This window comes from Myzus persicae, unplaced genomic scaffold (genome assembly GCF_001856785.1).
Source record: "Myzus persicae strain clone G006 unplaced genomic scaffold, MPER_G0061.0, whole genome shotgun sequence".
In the NCBI taxonomy this organism is placed as follows: domain Eukaryota; kingdom Metazoa; phylum Arthropoda; class Insecta; order Hemiptera; family Aphididae; genus Myzus; species Myzus persicae.
In genome coordinates, this window is record NW_019100504.1 from 625770 (window position 1) to 632912 (window position 7143).

Consider the following 7143-nt stretch of genomic DNA (forward strand, 5'->3'; position numbering starts at 1 on the left):
TATTTTTATATTAACTATTCAATCATTGTTATTTATAGCATTCAAATTATTTGTATTCCTTAATATATTTCATTAAGGAAATATTTATAATGTTTAAAGAAAGCTCTTTACTTGATTATGTTGCAGTAAAAAAGTTGTAATTGACAAAAACTAATAAGAACTTAATATTTTTACTAAAAAATCCTTTATTTCATTATTTATATTGCATATGTATCACACAGTATCTACATACAATTACATAATACTAAATGTAATATATATATATATATTCACTTGGTATTTTTTAAATGGCGTAGATCAAAAATTCACAGGGAACAGTTGTGTTTGATTTTATGGGGTTTGAATTCTTTTTCAAATCATCTATCACTTCCCAGTAATTTGATCTTTGTTTGCATATTGAAAAGTAATGGCCAACAGCCTTTCTCAGTCTGCTAAGACCACTTCGATAACATCCGACTCCTCTTAACTCGTACGTTTTTCCTAAGCATACAATAATTTCAGGTATGGAATTCAATTGTATTTTAATGTGTGGGATAGCTTCTGTACTATAATCAATGCCATGATCTAAAATAAAATAAATATGGACTAATTAATACTACAATACATTTTAAATTATTAGGTATTTAGTAATTATTTACCTTCTACCCATTTAAGAATTTCTATTATGAGGTGTAAATTTGACGCTGTGGTTGTTCTTGTTTTAATTTCTTGACATACATTTTCTCCATCTGTATATCCACAAATTGAACTTTCTGTACTCACTCTGGATGTAACATAATTGTGTAGTTCACTCAAATCTCCTGTGGTATTATAAGTTAGATACATCATAGAAATCTTTTTATTATTTTTGCAGTTTTTATTGGAGCATATAACAAGTTCTTCAACAGTAGGTAATTCACTTAACATTCCTTGAAATATATTTGTTGCAGTTGAATCACAGACTACTAGGTTAATAGCACTTAATTGTCGAACATCAGGATGTAGTTGTTTTAAAGTAATGTTGGCCCTTTCTGAATATGTCGAAGCTGTTATGCCACATTTGACCATTTTGGAAATAAAACAAAAAAAATCAGAGGAATCCAAAATTTTGTCAATTTCGTATGAATAAAGTATACCATCACAGTAAGCTACTGTAAATATTGATGCAATTGTATCAAAAGCGAAGGTATTTGTTAGTACTATTTTACCAATACCTTTTACTGTGATAGCTTTTAATTCTTCTGCTCTTGATCCATTTTTTAATAGTGGTAAAAATTTGATATTTCTTGAACTATTTAAATTAAGATGTCTCAAATGAGGGTTCAGTACAAGATAAGAATTTGCATTCCTTTGCTTTTTTGTTTTTCGATTCCAGCTTTCACATGCCAATGACTCCTCATCTAAATTGCTTTGTTGTTCTGGCGAATTTGACAGAGTTAAAGATATGTTATGATCATAAATATTTTGATTTTGGTGTTCTGGTGAATTTGACAGAGTCAAAGATATATTTGCAGAATCTGACTGTGTATTTGGCAGGTCTGACTGTTATTGTACGTATTGAACTATTGACAATAATTATTTATAAACTACGATATGAAAATCAGTTTAGACCTATGGTGCGGACGGTGCGGTATGGCTCGAGGCTGCAGTCGCGCGCGGGGTGGTGGTATGAACATTGTTCTCGAACGCTATATTTACTATTTAGCAGAGCAGAACATAATGACTGTAAAATTATGATTTTTCTTACCAAAAACCTGTTTTCGTACTTCTCATTTTCCTCGGCTCTCGTTAATCGTAGACACTTGATTTATACACCAAAATAAACTTGAGAACTTCCTCTACACTAACTCGTGCCATTTCTTTGATATCTTTTTTTTCTATTTCATATGATTTTTTTAAAAATTTAAAAAATTTTCAAATGCAAATATATCCGGTTTGAAAAAAAAATTATCAAAAAAATGAGACCTTGGAACTTTTCAGGTTTATTTTGGTGTACAAATCATATTTCTACGACTTACGAGAGCTGAGGAAAGTGGGAAGTACAAAAGCATGTTTTTACGGTCAAATTTCGCTACCAGAACGGCCTCTGATACCGCAAATACACGTTTTATGTGACTATAATAAATTGATAGTTAGATAGCGTAAAGATTATTAAGGTTGTACAAGAATGCATCCGCGTATAACAGAAGCACAAATGTATATTATTATTAATATTCATTGATGGCATTTTATAAATTAAATACAAAATTCAAGTTTTAATAACTTCTTAAATTATTAATGGATAATTGTGAATGATACGTCAAAACTTATTAAAAAATAAATCGTATATGAATCATATTTCAAAAATATTTGTTCCAATTTGAATTTTAAAACACTACATAGGTAGCTGGTAGGTACTTACTTTGTTCACCGGCATCGTTTTTACTGATTACCCTATCTTTAAACTGCATAATAGTATCAACAATAGTAGTAGGCGGCAGAGCACATTTTCGTCCAACCATTTTAATGGAAATGGTTGCTGATTTAAATTAAAATAATACTAGTTTATAAAACTTCTAGAGCAAAAAATCACGGCACACTAATTCATTACAATTAATATGTACCAACTAAAATCAACTGACTGCTGTTGCTGTATAATGTTTAGTGCATACAGTTTGAAATTTAATTACAGACTATGGTAATGATTGACATGGAAAAGAATATTTATAAATAATATTATGTTAAATGAATAAAAATAGAATTTCCTTATTTCCATGCATAAAAAACCAATACGAAAATACAGCTTTCTCGTTGGTTAAACATTTGACGCGATAAAATAATTTAATTATTTAATATTATTATTATGATAAATTATTTATATTAATATTTTAATAAAATAAATTTAGTAATTGATTGTAATAATTAAATTAACTTTCATAGTTTCATAGTCTTCTGTGCTACTTCATAAGTCTTACATTTTTCAACTTAAAAAACAACAAACAGAATTTTATTATAGTATATGAATTGGGTACATTTAGAACTTTAAAATAATATTTTTATAGGTATCTTGCATTATTTACCTCCACGATTTTTACAAAATATTATATCATATAAACAAACAAACAAAAAAAGCGGATAAGTGGATACTTAACTGCTGTACAGTAGGTTAAAATAAGTGGGTCACTGTAATGTATGATATTCAAATGTAACAAAATCTAGTAATTGAACACTTCTTCAATTATTGGTATTACCATTTACCATAATGCCAAACATAATTTAATCCAGTGACTGAACAGGTATATATTGTACCAAGTTAGTTGCCTAGATTCCTACCTTATAATAATATATATATATTCTACCAATACTGGCAATATTTAAGTGTGGTCTTACAAACAATATTATACAGAATTAAATACGTTTAAATAAAACATCACCAAAAACAGTCAGATATATTATATTTATGGTTTTTTTCTTTCAGAATGGTCAACAATGTAACTTCCAAATCATTATCAATAAATAAAGTTTCTATAGTTCTATTAAATACCTATATGATAAGTAAGATACTCAAATGTATACTAATATCTTTGAAAATATCAGAACAGGACAAACTCTTGGAGTTAGGAAAACTGATCCTTCTTCATATTTAAGTGATGAAGAAAAAAATTCTTGACTATAAACGATGCAACACTTGATTTTCCTTGTTGGAAAATAAATGATGGTGATAAAATACTTACCTACTCAAAGTTTTTAGTGCATATTTTTACATATTTTCCCATTTTTGGGTTTTTATTAAAAGAGCATATTTTAAGTTTTAAGTGCATATTTTGATAGTTTATCAAAAATCAAGCACTTCGGTAAATATTTTTCATAAATCTAGGTCAACAATTATATAAAATTTGAATGAAGAATTAGATCAGTATATTGGCTGTATTGTTGTAATTTTTATATACATTTAGGTATATAGAAAATAGAATAAAATAACTAAAATAATTAAAATTCTGTTATCATGATATATTGTGATGGCAAATGGTAATGATTAAAATTTTTTGCAGATCTTCTAACAAATCAAACTAACCTCTATTAGATACACAAATGTTTTTTAAATGTATTTTTAAAGCTATTTATAAAATGAAAAAAATAAAAAATAATGTGTTGGGCCATATATTGGTGATTGTTCGTGTGCAGCAGATATTCATGAACAACTTAATAAATACCAATGTATTGTTTATAAAAATTAAAATATTAGTATAACATAATTAAAAATAAATAACGTTTCCCCCGCCCCACCCATATAAAATTGAATTTTCCGGGTAAACCGCTGCCGTACAAATTTCGGAAACGGTCGTACAAATTCATGCTAATCACGTGCTAAATATTGGCGTAGAAAAATTTTGAAAATTTGAAATGGGTGGTGCTAGGGAAATGTACGCTATATGCGCTGTGCAATGTATACGATTGTAGTGACTAAGGAATCATTCGTGACGGATAGGCAATACCAAATGCATACACGCGCGAAGGTTCCATGATATTATATATAGCGGCGTTGTATACAATACAAGTAGTGTAAAATATGTGTAACATACCAATGTCCAATACATTATGACGTAAAAGTCTAAGTATGAAGTTATTCTAAATAAATTGTCTACAATTTTTTTTTAAAATATTTATTACTGTTTTTATTGTGAATGCATTTATTAATAACAAAACACTAAACGTTTGTGTATTATTGAATGATGTTTTACTAGATACCTAACATTTTAATATTATATTATTAAACATTCTTCATTAAAGGGATTCGATACCGTCATTTTCTGTTTTTGTCGAACACACGTGTGACATAGTAATTTAGACGTGTTTTTTGCCAAACATACTAATTGATCTAATGAAGCGATTGTAAATCTGAAAACAGATTTGAATTTGTCGTTAAGTCTACTTAAAATCGACTTTCCCACATTTTTGATATTATCCCCCAAATTCCTAAAAATATCATATTAAAAAAGAGCATTTAAAAATTTTTGTATTTCAATTTTAGGAGAAGTTAAAATCAAAAAATCATAAATGTGGGAAAGCCGATTTCAAGTAGACTTGACGACAAATTCAAATCTGTTTTTAGAATACTTATCGCTTCATTAGATCAATTGGTATATTTGGCAAAAAACACGTCTAAATTACTATGTCACGCGTGTGTTAGACAAAAACAGAAAATGACGGTATCGAATCCCCTTAATGTAGGTATTTATTGATACATAGGTACTACAAAAATACCATATTATTTTAATCTAGATTCAATTTTTTTCATATTAAAATTAAAAATATATACTATAAGAGCCTGATTAAGAAGTTGGTCGCCAGTAGGCTGGGATTGATTTGCCACCCCTACGAATTATAGGTGTGGGGGGAGGTATTTTGTGGCTCCCCCAATTTAACATTGGCCGATTGGCGCCCTAGGCAAGATGAATCTATGATACGCGAACACTATTTTAGTGATACACACGAATGTGTAAAAGTTTGATAATATTAAAGTTTTTGAAAAAAAAGTTGAAGGGTTATCGAACTAGTTGACGCTTCGGGAAAACAAAATCCAACCAAAATTTTTATTTGACATGCAGGTACAAAAAGGTTCATCATCTCTGCCCTAGGCTGTAGTCTACTCAGCCTATTGGTTAATCAGGCCCTGTATATTATTAATATTTGGAAGCGATGGTGAGATTTGCAGATAAAATTAAATGTATTAAGTTGTTAGTACATTTTAAATCATGACTGGATGGCTAAAAGAGGACTGTATTCAGTGTTGGGGAAGTTACTTATTTTAGGTAATTAAATTACATTACTAATTACTAATCAAAATTGTAACTAAATTATTATTAAGTTACTTTTTTTTCATTTTGTCAAGTTACATTACTTTTGAGTTTTAAAAGTACCTAACTCAATTACAATAGAAGTTACTTTTTTTTTTCATATCACTGGAGCTTAATAACTATTTTGTCTATATGACAATACACAAATTATATAATGACAATCAACAATATGAAATTATTAACAATTAATACTAATTTTGCTGCACATTAAATATTTAATTTTAATTTTTCAAATTTATTTTAAACAACAGTGCGTTTTCAAAATTACTGTCAGTAATTTTCGGTCGCTTTTTAGTGCATACATCTCCTGCTATGCTAAACAAACGTTCAACAGAAGCACTTGAGGGTAAAGCAGTTACTCTTAGTAGAAGTAGAGTACATTTTAGAATTTACACAAAGGTTACACTTTACTTCAAAATTGTTGTTATTTACCGAAATTAACTTAAATAAATTGTTGTACATATTATCGTCAAATAGTCAATAGCTATAAAAACAAAAGTATTTTAGTAACACAAGTTCAGAAAATTCTACTTATAAATTATAATAATTAGGTATATGATATATTTTAATATTTACACTCTTTATCAATACCTACGTTCTAGAAATGTATTAATCCAAAAAAAAAGTAACGAGTAATTTAGTAAAAATTACTACAAAAAAGTAACTTAAATTACATATAAATTACTTACAATAAAATGTAATTAAATTACCATAAAATTACTTAAAAAGTAATTTCGTTACAGTAACTTGGAACTTAAGTTAAGTTACTCCCCAACACTGACTGTATTTCATGTAATGGTTAACTTGAGGAATGTTTAAAAAGTAGTAAAAACGAAACACAGATGGCACCGTGGAAAAGTTTGTAACATTACGATGTACAAAACCAGGTTTTTATCAATCAATTCGTAAAAGTAATGACTTATTTATGAATTAACTTACACGGATCTTAACTGCCGTTGTACCTAATAGTCATTCATCATTATAGTAATCCGTAAATTGGACGAATCGCGGGAAAAAAGTAATTGAAAAAAGTCCGAATAACAAGATCCAAAGTACATACATAAGTAATAAGCCCAAAAATCCCGGTATATATGTATAACAATATTTAAAATAATAAATAAATAATCAATGATTATAATAATTTATTAGGTATTTAGATGCTTATAGTCATATTTCCATCATATGCATAATATAGTATAATGATGCCTCAGTTTAGTTAAGTATTAACTATGTAGTTTCCTTTCTTAACGGATTCCGGAATAATTGTTTGTATAACAATATTAAAAATAATATAGGTATTTAACCGATATATTTTGTCAATATTGGT